General features: G+C 28.7%; 1 protein-coding gene across 1 annotated transcript in view; it reads right to left on the reverse strand.

Annotated features, from left to right (window-relative positions):
* LOC142331720 (protein PALS1-like) overlaps positions 1–15289 on the reverse strand; it is a 651443-nt gene that overhangs the window by 187694 nt on the left and 448460 nt on the right. The gene's annotated exons all lie outside the window — the stretch shown is intronic.

Raw genomic sequence — 15289 nt, forward strand, 5'->3', positions numbered from 1 at the left:
ATGACTAAAACATTTTTTTTATGATTTTACATCAATTATTGTATTTTCAAAAACTTAATTATTTAAAAACCAAATTGTTTCTTCTAGAACGATCATAAACTTTAACAATCTTTCTCTTTAACGGCATGCTTTCACACTTCACAATTCTAATTTATCTTTATAAGTTAATTTTCTGAGTTAAACCGTTTAATTACGTCCTACAAACCTTGAATATTACTCTTTGTGTGAAACACAAACTTAATTTTTCATCAAACAGTTTAATCATATAATTTTCTCAATTCTAATTAAAAAATCACATTAGCTGAGCTAAGCGCTTTAAAATATTACATGCTTTAAAACGAGCATAACGATATTTTAGCTATTCAAAAATAATTTTCAACAGTTTTCGGAATTCACAAATAATTATACATTATTTCCTCCGTTATTAAAATGCCAAATGGTAATAGTTTATTAGATACAAATACATAAAAAATCAATTAAAACTTTCTGAAATAAGAATACAACTGAAATCGATACAATAAGCCGTAAATACAACTAACAAGATATTGTATCACACAGAAACCGACCGATTCTAACAACACACTTCCATTTTAAAATAACTGCACAGAAGTAACTTTAAAGATGTCGAAAATTTAAAATCTTTATTTATAAAGAACTCAGAATGGTTTTACGAATACATTTTACCATTTCTATTTAAATTTAATAAAGAATATTTTAAAATTGTATTGTAGGTTTTAAATGTATATTTTAGAGAGATGAATTATTAAGCGATAATTATAAAATGGGGGTACACCTTTATATTATTATTCTATAACAAAAGCTGACAACAAAGTTGTAATAGTTTCCTGGCACTGATTAAATATTTTTACATAGCGGGAAAATATTGATACATGAAAATAAACCAAAAAAGATTTTTAAAAAATTCAAAAATCTATTCTATTAAAATTCGATTGGATCTACCACCCCTAATTTTGCTCAAAGAGTTTTTTGTCACCTACACTAATACGATACCTAGGAAGGCATAAAAAAATAATCTGATATGGACACCACATGACCTCCTTGTACGTCTATTAAATTATATATAAACATTTTTAAAACATACATAAAATTTTATTTTACCAATAATTTCTAATTTGGTTTATATTTTTTATTATTATTATTATTGAATTATGATTTATTTATTATTATTGAATTATTATTTATTCAATCAATTTATAAAATCAGAGGTTATAATTATTAATAAATGAAGATATTGAAATTAAACAAAAAAGTTAAAAAAAAGGAAATGAAGTCGGAATCGAACCGATGTGCCTTCCCCTTGTAAGATTCAAATATTTCATTTAGCTATAACTCTGGAACAATGAAAATAATTGCCACTAATGATATAAAAAATCTACAATGAGGGTTTATTATAATAGTCCTATATACAAATTTTCAACATTCTACTGCAAATCATTTTTCAGTTATGCGAGACTTGCGTATATACGTACGTACTGACGTCACACCGAAACTAGTCAAAATGGATATTTCCGTTGAAATCTGAAAACCGAAATTTTTCGCGATTACAATATTTCCTTTACTTCGTTCAAGGAAGTAAAAATCGGTTAAAAAATTGCAATAAATAAAAAGATTCGATTTTTTTTTAGGAGGGAAAATTTTGAGGAAAAATAATAAAAAATGGTAAAATAAGTATGAACGCGTGTACTGAACTTAATATAAAGTGGGGTTATGCTGACAAAAGTTTTAAGAAAATGACTCCAAAAAGCTATCCATCACCAGTAGAAATTGACCTAAAACTTTACCTACAAACTGCCCCACATACACAGGTCTCTCTGTAAAAAAAATTCTCATCAAAATCAATTGGTCAGTAAAAGTCATAAAGCTTCAAACACGCTAACACACGTATTTATTAAATTTACATCGTAATTCGAGTCCCAAGTATTACAGTCTAGCTTAATTTTATTGTAGACGCAGAATAAAGGTGAAATCTTTAGTCACCCGATACTAACAAAGAGTTTCGGAAACTCTCTTTATATGATCTTTTTTATTTATTTCACCAATTGATCACGTCCTGAACGTGATCAAAAAATCGATAAGTAAACCCAAATTGTAAAAAATTAATAACAAAATAAATTTTCTGAAGTTATTATCGTATAATTGATTTATAGACTGTGTTGTGGGATCATGTGTGATTTCAACCTTAAGATTCAGTGATCGGATTTCGGTTGTGTATATTATATTATTCGCCTAATCCTCTCCTCCCCTAAAAAAATAAAATAAAATGGGAAAAATTTTATTAATGGAAAATTGTTAAAAGACAATAAATAAGGTTGTAGCATTTGATTATAATTTGACCAACAACAAAATTTATATGCGTGTATTTAATAGTTTATTTAATAGCTTATACAACCCACGGTTTGAATGATAAACTTTAAAGAAGATTAATTTTTAAAGAAGATTCCCGGTTTTTTACATTAATAATTTGCACCCTAGAATTTAATTCCTACCTGTCATAATATTAATAATTTTAAAAATGACCAAGAATGCTTGTGGTGTATATCGTATGACCTTTATTGAGAAATGAAATCAGCAAAAGAATAAAATAAATATCTGTAGCTTAGTTTTTTCGATTCGTGATCAGCTGAGATAGTAAGACGTGTTTCGTTTTCCTAACAAAGATAGAAGTGTTTTGCTATGAGTGTTATTTTTTTTGTCAGTCTATAACAAGATTTATTGAATTATGAGATCACGGTTTTATTAAGAGAATATACACTTGAAAATACTTTAGTTGATTATAAATAAAATACTATATTGCGGTTTTGTGGTTATATTTACTGAACCTTACCAAACGTTATTGTTATTTCAATAGATGTAATTTGTATTCTAAGTATTTATTATTTATACATATATATATTTTTAATTAATAATTACTAGTTTTCTATTTTATTAATTATAATAAATTACCAAGTTTTCTACACATCAATAAGATTTTATGAGAATTTTACTAGTTAATTGTTGGAAAAATTCAAGGTTGTGAGAGGTTAATTTTTTTTTCATAAACCTATGAATTAGTGGTTAATTATGCGGTTTTAATCTATTCTTTCACTGAAATGGTTAAACGTTTTTTAATTTTTTTTTTATTACTTATGGCTTTATTATATATATGGTCATTATTCCCGTGGAAATTAGTAGTATATGAAAAGATGCTGTGCTTGACTGGGATTCCAACCCGGGACCTCCGAACGAAATACTAAACGTTATTCTGTTTTGATTTTTATAATCTAAAAAAATAATTTATTTCTTAATTTTAATTCCCCTTTAATATGCTACAAATTTTTTATAGTTAAGAAAAAGAAAAATCGATATTGAAATAAACAGTTATAAACAGTTATTATTTTTTAAAATTATTTATTAACAATAATGTCGAAGTTATTATATATATATATATATATATATATATATATAATACATTTAGATGAAGTATTAAAAATATATTTATTTATATACTCAGAAAATTAAAAACATTTGTTGAGTATATAAATAAATATATTTTTAATACTTCAAAATCTAAATGTATATATATATATATATATATATAATAATAATAATATATATAAAAATAATAAATCTAATGTTTAAGTTATAACTGTTTTGTTGAAGCTACTGTTACTTACGAGTTAACAAAACTAGTGTCTTTCTCTGTTCTATTTTAAACTTGAACATAAAATGTCACCACCCTTTCTTCTTCATTACTTAACTGTTGTCATTTATTTTTGTCTCAAACGACATACGTTAACAGAGTTATTTCTGAAACTAATTTAAAACTTTTATGCACTTTAAGTTATTTAAGGTTAGGATACAGAAAATAAGATATATAAAAATAATGTAAAATTAGTTATTGAATTTCACTTACGTATATCAATTTCATCTAGATGTTGCACTTTTAATATATACAACATAAAATAACAAAGTAAAGTAAATGAGTACCAAAGTGCATAAGTACACAACAAATAAATCTTGTACATGCATATAAGTTTTATTTATTTTTGTTTTATTGAAATTGTCTATACGTAAAATATTACACTTCGATATTCTAAAACAGTACAAGGAAAAAAAAACGTAATGCTAAGACAAATCTTTAAATATTAAAGAAAAATAAATTAACGTTTCTATGGATACGGTAATAAAATTTAAAAAAAAAACTTAAAAAACAAATCCACAACAATATTCTCTTAAAATCCATGATAAATTATAAATTTCGGAGTTAACACGAGAAAGAAAACAACAAGAGTTATATCATCGACTAATCGTAGTTGAATACGTGCAAAACCAGTAGTAAAACTGATAACGGAACAGAACGCAAGTATAACAGAGAACGCCTTATATCGCAAAACCTGGACTTTTGTTCCTTGCTGCTGGATTTTTCTAAATACAGTAGATGGCGGGTAATCCGTTTTTATTTTTAAAGAGTATAGATAATTTTTATGCTGTTTTTAAATGAGATAGCGTTCCGATCCTTTCTAGATTGTGAGACTTTATAATTTTTACTAGAGTTACTTCTTGGGAGAGTGCAAAATTTTGTCCTTTTATCAACGCATAATTTCCCCTTTCCCCCGAAAGAAGCATCATCCGTAAAAATTATTTGTTTTCAATCATTTTGTCTAAGATTTCAATAGTGAACTGAAATCAGTATCTGGTATCAGATACTTTGATTTCTTGTAGTCTAAATTTTATATGCACACATATGCAACCTTATAAAACTTTATGAACGATTGTCTTTTTTTCTGTTTAGCCTACGGAACCACCGTAAGGTATTACATCAGAGGATGAATGTACATGAAGTGTAGTCTTGTATCTCAGGTCGATCATTCCTCATATGTGTGATTAATTGAAACCTAACCACCAAAGAACACGATCTAGTATTCAAATCCGTATAAAAGTTAACTGCCTTTACTAGGATTTGAACCTTGGAACTCCCAAATTTGAAATCAGCTGATTTGCCATGTCGAGTTTACTACAAAACCAGTCCAGTGGGCTATGAACGTTTATCTTGAAAATTTGTAACTCAACATTTTCACGACCGATAGATTTATTAGAATTTCTGATTGCTGATCAGTCAAATTTCTTCTAATACTGGTAGTCTTCCAGTTAATTCTTATTTAAGAACATACTCTGATTGTTGAACAATAGAACCAGCATCTCATGTGGTGGCTCTTTTCATTGTTTGATGAAACACACATTAAACTAAAATTACTGACTTCAGTTCGGCACGCCACAGAAATCAAAATGTTTTCTTGAGAAACATACCCCAGCAATAATATACCAAAGGAGGACAGCTTCTTCACTAGTTTTAGAATACTGGAAGCCCAAATACCGTATACCTTTCAAATGAAAAGAAACTAAACAAAGAAAAAACTAAATTAAGGTTTAAACACTGGGAAAGAAAAATCATTAAGAGAATTGAAATGTTGAATATCAGGGAAATAGGTGGGAAAGATATTGAACTGATTGGGGATATTTTCGAATGGTGGAGATGGAGAATAAGAGGAAAGGATTGGGAATATTAGAAAAAAAAACGATAAATTTATATAGAAAAAAGAAAAAAATATCGTCTCAGAAGAAAGTGGAAAGAAGGAATTAAGAAATTGTTTATTGGTCAGTGATGGTTCGGGAATAAGGCAAAAGAAATGCCATGAGGTATAATCCTGGCAAATATCTCGTGAACTTGATACTTACAGGTAGAAGTGGAGTCGATTAAATAAGATAAAATTATTTAAATATTATTTTCAAGTTTTAAATGCCATCGATTTTTTATAGTCAAGTTTATTACAAAACAGGAGGTACCTGGATCATTGGATATTGCACGATGGACAAGTGTAAATCTAGGTTAAAATAAATCAATGAATGATTAAATTAAGAGAATACGTGAAGAAACAAAGTTTAATGGAACACTTTGTTAAAAGAATGAACTAGCCGAACCGTCTAGCCAAGATAGGCCCAGGTGAACTCCAGCGCCAACTTAGAGGAGCTACGGGGCCTACCCCAGGCCAACAGAGCTCGCTTCGCTCGCCATTCCCGTGTTGCAGGCTTGCTTCGGTCGCCATTCTCGTCTACCTAGAGGGCTCCGCCTCCTGGACCCCCTCACTGTTCGTTATCCTCATGATTGTGAGAGAACAATACTGATAAATAAAAATTAAAGTACTCGGTCTTTATAGAAACCTGAAAAAGAACCTAAATTTAAAAATACGAATAATAGTAGCTTTTATTCTGTTTAGCCTCCGAGAATCACCATCAGGTATTACTTCAGAGGATGAATGAGTGTAGAAGTATACTCTTGTACAGTCTCAGGTTGACCATTTCTGTGATGTGTGGTTAATTGAAACCCAACACCAAAGAACACCGGTGCATCTACGATTTGAATACGATCTAGTATTCAAATCCGTATAAAAGTAATTGCCTGTATTAGGATTTGAACGTTGAACATCTCGACTTCGAAATCAGTTGATTTGCAAAGACGCGTTCACCACTAGACCAACCTTATGGGTTAGAATAATTGTAGCTGTGGTAACTAAAAGTACACTATTACCATTGACAACAAAAAATTCATAACTTATTTCTTTGCCATGGTGACAGAAGAATAATAATGAAGTAAAAGGATAATTTTTTTTTCTTTATGAATATCTTTAATTTACAACTTCACCCTCCTTGGGTGTGAATATTTTTAATATTTCAACAACCACCACGAGAGCTAGGGCCTCGGGGTGGCTGAAAACCTCCCATGGTATAATAAAAATATACCCTGATAATTTGAAAGCAATCGATCGGTTGGTTCTTCGAGATTTTTCGAAATGATTTATCTAAAACCCTTCTAGTTGTGCCAAAAAACATAGGTAAAAATTTGGTTACCAGTAGTTTTTATGTTTATCCCGAACAAACTAAAACCTTCTTTGTCTTTATATAATAGTATAGATATAGATACGTTTGTATCAGATTTATTACAAGTGTTCTAAAATGGTTTTAATAATTAATACTTAGTTAAATATGCTGGCCCTAAACTTCATTCAAATTTAACGCAAAACGTAAGTAAAATGGAAAAACAAGTTATTAGGTAAAAGTGAAAAACCTAAAAATTAAATTTTTAATAAAAAATCCTTTTATCTCTACAATTTACTATTTTTTCCTAAATTTACATAATTTTTTTGTGGTAGACTTATACAACTACTGTATATATACATGGAACTAAGATGAGGGTTGTTAAAAGAAGATAATAATTTATTCAAGAAGTAGCTTAAAAATAAGTTACTGGATTTTATAAACGACCTCTAAAAATGTATAAGTAAGTAGATATATAAAAAAAACTTGTTATTGTTTTCAGATAGTTTATTTTAAATTGTATTCATGTTAGACGATCGAACACGAACGATGAGTAATGATGGTAAATTACGTAAATTATATGAACTCAATTAAAGTAAGCATTTTAAAAAGTAAATAAATTATTGTAATTTAAAAAAATGAAATAAATAAATTTAATCATCCATCACTTAAAATAGTAAATTAATATGTAAGATACATAACAATACGAAAAAGAGATAGAAAAATATTTTAATAAAGAGAAAGAATTAAAAAGGTGGGTTGAATAAATTGATAAAAAGTATGACGTATTGTTTCACTTAGGTAATAATGTTTTCTGTTAAGTCGATTGCAGCAACAATTTACTTATTCACTCTCAACAAAAATTAAAAACCCTATTGTTCAAAAAATGTTTTATTACCATTGAATATAATAAATAATTGTATAACATGCAATTTGTATAAATAAAAAAAATATTTATATATTTTTTCTAACGTGTAAAGAATTTATTGTAACACCTTGTGAATAGATTTTCATTGTTTTGTAACAACCATATTTGTTAACGTTTTAAATATTTTATTTCAATTCATGTTACAATATCAAATTCTCTTTAAACGGGAAAATAAAACAGAAAACGCTTATCTAATGATTCACCATTAATAAATTACAACATTTATAAGGGTTATAACTTTTAATAAATACATTACTCATTGGGAAAAACGAACTTACAAGTGACGTTATCTGAGCAAAAAAAAAATATCTTTCTATATTTCATCATTAAAACACTACTACTGAAATTTCGATTATTAGCCAATTGACTAGTTTCATACAAATTTTCATTATTTTCTATTCCGATCTAATATTTTAATATCAACATATTTGTAAAATCGTATAAATACATATATATTTTTTTATTTTATCAGATTATTTTAATCTATCATTCGCTGAAATTTTTTACCTGCTATACATTTTTTCATTAATTTATTAACTAACCCTAGCCGTATTTTTATATGATTACCACCAATCTTTTTAATAAGTATCTTGCAAATTCGAATCTTCATTATAGTTGATAATCTTCATTTAATATTTTTTATGCCTACTGGCAAAGTTCCCATGTTAAAGAACTTTGTCCTGTGTTAAATCATCTACAAAAAAAAACCTATATAAAATGTTTAAACACGGCTGTTTACCCGTGCAACTGCCAACCAGAGCTACCTCCCAAACATCCTACTATACTACCACTACTGTAAAATAATTTTTACTCCCAATTTATGTTAAAATATTTCTCTTCTTCTTTGTCCATCAGAGTATAGGAGAATTGCCCGTTCTGATCTCAAGAGTACCATTATTTTGAAAGGATAACACGTTTCACAACGATTCCTTGGTTTTCCCACCTCTCTTCGGTCTATAGGTTTGTACGTACAAACCTATCTACCTTCTTGGGTAAACTTTCAAATGGCGTCCTCTCCAGATGTGCTAACTATCTTTAAATGAAAATATGTTTTTTGATTTTCACAAGATTTATTTTAAAAAAGGACAGCTGTTTCGATGCACAGTACCTTCTCCAGATGAGAAAGGTACTTAATACTTTGTTTTCATTCTTTATTCTTTTATTATGAATTTTCACCAAGTAAAGGCATCATCCTTCGATTATCTAACCATCTCTCTTTGTCTAAAATTCTATCTTAAATATATTTAATTCCTTTCGATATCATCATTGTAGAAATAATCAATCTCGTACAACCTTTCATGAATCTTAAAAACAGCAATACCCCATGCTTCAATTCTGTTCTTACGCTTTGTACTAGACACCCATATCTCTGAATCATATAATAAAACCAGTACGGCCATCGTTTTATACAATTTTAGACAGGTCTGTTTTGTGTTTCTCTTTATTAATATTCGCCGGATAATTCCACACACTGACTGGAACATGTTCAGTTTGGGTCAATGTCTTGCTCAACATCATATATAATGTCGCATGCCAGGTAAAAAAAAAGAACAGATATCTGCTATATTATCTTGTTATCTATAACTATTTTCGTACGGACCAGATTCTCAACAAAAAAAATCCACAAAAAATCAATAGATTTCGTCTTTTATGGAGAAATCCTCATGTTGTAGACTAAAATTTTGTGACTTCAACGTAATTGTTTTTACGGGAAGTACTGTAATCCCGAAAAATTTCGGTTTTCAGATTATCAGATTTCAACGGAAATATCCATTTTGACAATCCCTGAATCCATTTTGAATAGTTTCGGCGTGACTTCTGTACGTACGTATGTATCTCGCATAACTAAAAAACAATTAGCCGTCGGATATTGAGATTTTGGATTTAGGACTGCTGTAACATCTAGTTAGGCACCTACTCGTTTGGTTGCAATCGACTGAACCAAAAGTGTCCAAAAAAACCCAGAATCCATAAGAATTTGGATTTTGGACTTTTTCTTAACTGCAGTAATAAGCCCTCATAGTCTAAATAGTACTTATTTTCATTGGTTCCAGAATTATAGCCAAATGAAATTTTAATTAATGAAATACTTGGATCTTATATGAGGAAGGCACATCGGTTAGGTTTAGATTTCATCCCATTTTTTTTTACTTTGTTTTTTTAATTTATATATATTGATTTATTAATAACTATTAACCCCTGAAAGTAAAAATAAATTTACGATATATAATAATTCAATAATAATAATTTAAAAAAAATATGAAAAATATCAGAAGTTATTAATGAAAAAAAAATTATGTACTTTTCATTTAAAAAAATTTGTATGTGTAATTTAATAGACGTACAATGAAGTCATGTGGTGTCCACATCAAGTTTATTACGGATAAATAAAATCGATGTATCGAACAGTGTAATATCTAAAATAATTGATTCGTATCAGATTGAATTTATGCAGTGATAATGATATAATATCCTGATATTTTTAAAAAATTGACTATAAATATACTTTTTTCATTATCCACGTAACCTATGTGAAATTTATTTATATTACAATATTTAGTTAAATATTAAATAGTATTTTGTATATTTCTTTTATCTTAAATTAATCTATTACTGGCAAAGATTTGCATAACTTTCCCAATTTTTAAGAAATCGGGCGTATTTTTCAAAACTTTGATCCTCTCTGTAAGGCCCCGCATGTTTCAATCGAAATTTCCCTACAGATTTCTTCCCTAATTTTTGATGGAAAATCCGAATCAGGTCTTAAAACCCGGAGAGAGAATAATGATAATTGGTAGATTACCATAGTGACATAATTAGTAATGGAATCACCTAATTAGAACAAAAATTGTTTTGCTACTACTACTCTATTGTAAAATATGAAACACCATTAAAAAGTATCTTAGCTCACTAAGGACTATTAAATTACGTAAAACATTTATTTGCGATTGAGTAAAACTTTGAAGTGTGGAGGTTAACGAGACCATTTCTGCCCTCTTTAACAATTGTAACCAAGGTAAATTGGACCAATACCACATATAAAAAATCATTACGCCAAATTTCACTCAAATTGATGCAGCTAGTCTTGTGTAATCAAGCAAAAAAAGAAAAAATCCTAGGAACGTACATAAATATTACTAAACATTACCATTGGTAAAAGTTTTTTTTTAGAATGGGTGATACAACTTCATGATCTGCAAAATTTGACCTGATTAACACACTTTCACTTACGTAATATATTGAGCATCTGAACGATATATAAATATTTATCCGGGAAAGTAAAACAAACCTTTTTTCATTGTTGCCATGCAACTAAATGTATTTTTGACAAAGCTCAATTTATTTTTTTAATTAAAATATTTAGTATTGGCTTAACAAGACTATTATGCTAATTTTTTAAAAATAAATTTGGAAAAAAATTATATAGATTCTTTAATCTATTAATTCTGAATCAATTATTAATACGTAGTAAGATTACGTATTTTGATGAAGTGATTGTTTAGGCGTGGGTTTGTGTCAGTAAGCAGATAAATAACCATCTGCTTACTGCTTTATAAAGAGTTAATTTCCTTTTAAAATATGGTAAAACCGTTTTAAAATACTTCATAATCCATTTATATTTGAATGGTATAATGTAATCGAAATAAGAAATCTAAACCGGATGTTTATAAAGACTTCTCTGATATCTGATGAAAGATTATTGACCAATTATAATTATGCATATTATTAGCTTTTTATATATAAATAAAAATCCAGGTGTGTTTTGATGGTTTTATTATGTTTTCTTACTTAAAGAAAAAAAATAATATCGTTGATAAAGATTTATTTAAGAACAAAGAATTACAAAAATTTTTTATGTAATCTAGGAAATGTGTTGTTAGCTATAAAATCGTAAAATGAAATTTTAAAACAGGCTACAGTTATTGGTCTGATGTGCAGCTAAATAAAATAAATTAATAGATTACGACTGGAAATATCAGATTAAGATTAAAATTTAAAAAATTTTTGCACGCAATTTTTTTTAGTTTAAAACCCTTTTTTAACGATTTTTCGAAGAAAAGGACGGTATTATGTTCAATCGCACGGAAGGGTGAAAACGAATTTTCTCCGTGTTTTGAGGTTTGTGTGTGTGTGTAAAAAGGAAAGGGAAAGAGGGTTTTTGCTTTGTTCGGAATTGAACTGAATTAATGAACTGTCAATTGTGAGTCTCACAAACTAAATGATTTGAATCACTCGAGTAAATATATCACAAAAATAATTTACGTTAAATAAAATAACATTAAATCAAATTAAGTTTAAAGATAATGGGCTACCCCTTGGGGACTGCGTGTGAGGCAAGTGTGGTGAGGTACGCGAGCACCTCTTGGGAGGCTAGACCAATCATCACAATCACAAACGGGGTATTCCTGGGGTGCTATTTTGGAACGTGCAGTGGGGTGCTCTTATCTCCGCAAAAATTTGTCCAATTTTCAAAATTCAAACGGGCTATTGATCACTATTATTCGGAATGACCGATTACTTTCAAATTTGCAGGATAAATTCATGTTATCCCAAGGAAGCTTTTAAGCCATCGATTGAGGCCCTAGCTCCCTTGAAGGTTAAGATATCAAAAATATTCATTATTTCATCACCTCCAAGGAGGATGAAGATGTGAATTAAAAATATTCATTAAGTAACAAATACATTGATCCTTTTACAGTAATCAGTACTATTCTGACAACCATGAGGATAGCGTACATTGAGGCAGTTCAGGGGGTGGAGCTCTCAGGGTAGATGGGAATGTGACCAAAGTAAGCTCTGTGGATATCGAGAGCGTCGGTCCTCCTGGAAAATTGGAAATGGCAAGCGAAACGAGCTCTGCAGCCATTGGGTAGGCCCCTTGGTCCCAGAAGAAACCAAGGATCCCTTGAGTTGGCTCTGGGCTAACCTGAGCCCCGAGAGTTCACCTGATGACTAGACGGGGCGACTAGTATGTATATATAAAGCCTAGGTTTAAAATTTGTGGGTCGAATATCTCCAAAACTAGATCAATTTAATTTACACAATTAAGATAGGCTGTTGTAGTCTAAATGAAGTTGTGCATATGAATTATGAAGAAGTTGTTTAAAACTAGATCAATTTAATACATGAATTATGAAGATTAAGTTGTTTCTGAGTTATGTAACAGACAACTTTGTCGCCTCCTTGGTGCGAGTGGTAGCGTGTCGGCGTTTTATCTGGAGGTCCCGGGTTCGAATTCCGGTCAGGCATGGCATTTTCACACGCTATTTCATTCATCTCATCCTCTGAAGCACTCAATTTGAGGTTATGTTGACTTTGTATTGGTGTATTTTTCATTTGCGCTTGTGCAGTGAGTAACAGTGTGAGTAATTTTAACTTGATGCTTGTGTGTAGTGTCTGTTTCGTATTTTTAATTATTTCATCAAATTACGGTTATAATAATATAATTTTATTACAATAATAAATAAAATATATATCTTTTAGTTTTCTCATTTAATTTATATTCTGTATACTTTTTGCGCAAAAAATTATATAAACAATATAAAAAATAAAATACCGAAAAGTTTAAATGAAAATTATCTTCTCATTTTGAAAAAGGATCACAAAGTAATATATATTCTTACTAATACTTTAAATTTCCCAACCTATTTAGTTTACACTTATACTAATAACGGGTTAAATTAAAAATAAATTTATTAGATACAAAACTAGATAATTAAATTAACTAAACATTGTATTATATTATTGAATAAGAAAAAAATAATCAATGATAAAAATGTAATACAAATTACGAAGTTGATTCACTAAATAACACACAAGATTATCTTTTTTAAAATTTTTAAGATATTAATTTTTCAAAATGTAAAAAATTTATTAACGTAGAATAATCATAACTTAATATTCGGTGAATATGACCTAATAAAAGAAAATTTGAAATTGATGATAAATTAAATTTAAAATTTAGTTGATGTTAGTCTTGGATACTCTATGTATGCTGTAATGCTGTTTAAATTTATATATGTATAACTAAAAAAATATTTACAGAAAAACATAAGATAACACAAATATACTACGTTAGATTACTAGGGGGAAAAAACCATTTAAAAGCAATTTCTTTTTTGTAAAGTGAAAGGACTGATAAAAACAAGTAAATGTAATTTTAATTGATTATTATTTTAAGAAGGACATAAAGGTACTTTATCTGTAAAATAGTAATGGAATTACTATGTCCAAAACGATGGAATTTAAAATATTTTAATGAATTGTTATTGATGGTTAAATAAATTGCTAAAATAAAGTTAAAATATTTTGTATAAGGTTTCTTCAAAAAAGATATATAAAAAATAAGTAATGCAACAACTGATACAACTGTAAACAAAATAAAAGAAAGTATGTTGTTAAGAGAAACATATTTGTTAAGGAAGCTATTAAACTTTTCTATAATTTGCATAATCTGCAGATTTATTCGTCCCTAATAATAATTGAGTCGAGCCTATAAGACAGTTATAAAATCAAGCCCACCGGGCTGGTCTAGTGATTAACTCGTCATCTCAAATCAGCTGATTTCAAAGTCGAGAGTTCTAAGGTTCAAATTCTAGTAAATGCAGTTACTTTTACACGGATTTGAATACTAGATCGTGGATACCGGAGTTCTTTGATGGGTGGGTTTCAATTAACCACATATGTCAGTAATTGTCGACCGGAAACTGAATATTTTATTAGTGTAGTCTTGTATTACACACTTCATTTACATTCAAACATATCATCCTCTGAAGTAATACCTTATTGGTGGTTTCGGAAGCTAAACAGAGAAAGAGAGTTATAAAGTCTACAAATTTATAGTAAAATCTACAAATTTATAATAAAATATTATTATATAGGGTCGTCCCTGTACCGCAATAACTACTGGACAGATTTTAAGAAAATTTAACAGATTTATAGCTTAGACGGGCCATTATCTTCAACTAAAATTATCACGATATTCCTAATGGAGGTTAAAAAAAAATTAATCTGTTTACTTCATTATATTTATGTTACTAGGTAAAAGAAAAGATCTCTGAGTTCAGATCTGTAGAATTTTACATATTTTATATTGTTATTATTAAATTATTATTATTGTAATTAGCACATTTAGCTAACTTTTATGGATTTTGATTGTTTAATTTGGCTGTTGATATATTGTTTAGTTTGGCTGTTGTTTAAGAAAGAGAAGTAATCTTTCTTATTTTTCGAAGTCTGTTAAAAGAATGAGAGTAGCTCGTTCTTCTGAAACAGATGAATTGCGTGATTTTCGGTTCGGTTTTAACTTATTTAGTGTAAACCGTTTTTTTAAATCATTCATAGCGATGAGGACGACGAAGTCAGTAGTGACAAGTGTTATCTGGTAAAAGGAATACCAGTTTAGTTTTCGCGTAGAATCTTTAATCCAAGAAAAACTGTACAGTTTAGATTTTACCTGAAAAATTACGAGCAAGTGTAGGTAAAGTT

This window comes from Lycorma delicatula, chromosome 10, assembly GCF_047948215.1.
Source record: "Lycorma delicatula isolate Av1 chromosome 10, ASM4794821v1, whole genome shotgun sequence".
In the NCBI taxonomy this organism is placed as follows: Eukaryota; Metazoa; Arthropoda; class Insecta; order Hemiptera; family Fulgoridae; genus Lycorma; species Lycorma delicatula.